The sequence below is a fragment of the Myotis brandtii genome, unplaced genomic scaffold (genome assembly GCF_000412655.1).
Source record: "Myotis brandtii unplaced genomic scaffold, ASM41265v1 scaffold561, whole genome shotgun sequence".
NCBI lineage: Eukaryota > Metazoa > Chordata > Mammalia > Chiroptera > Vespertilionidae > Myotis > Myotis brandtii.
This window is the reverse complement of record NW_005370085.1, coordinates 1,718,307-1,718,635: the sequence shown is the minus strand read 5'-3', so window position 1 is coordinate 1,718,635 and position 329 is coordinate 1,718,307. Positions and strand designations below refer to the sequence as shown.

General features: G+C 48.0%; 1 protein-coding gene across 4 annotated transcripts in view; it reads left to right on the top strand.

Annotated features, from left to right (window-relative positions):
- Positions 1-329, top strand: part of LOC102259438 (tubulin polyglutamylase TTLL13P) — a 19,198-nt gene that overhangs the window by 11,694 nt on the left and 7,175 nt on the right. The window lies entirely within an intron of this gene.

Sequence of the window (329 nt, the reverse complement as noted above, 5' to 3'; positions counted from 1 at the left end):
CAGCACGGGGGTGGGCAGGAAGTGCACAGGGGATTAGATCTCTGTGCTTGGGATCTGCTGAGTCAGATCTTGTGGCCTCTGCCTCCACCACAGGAATCCAGGTTTTGGGTCCCAAGTGTTCCCCATGTAAGCCTTGCCTTTAAGGACATGATATCCACACAGGCAGGCGGTCTGGCTCTCACCAGCCTGTGTGTTAGGCCAGTGGTCGGCAAACTCATTAGTCAACAGAGCCAAATATCAACAGTGCAACGATGGAAATTTCTTTTGAGAGCCACATTTTTTAAACTGAAACTATATAGGTAGGTACATTGTTATTAACTTAATTAGGG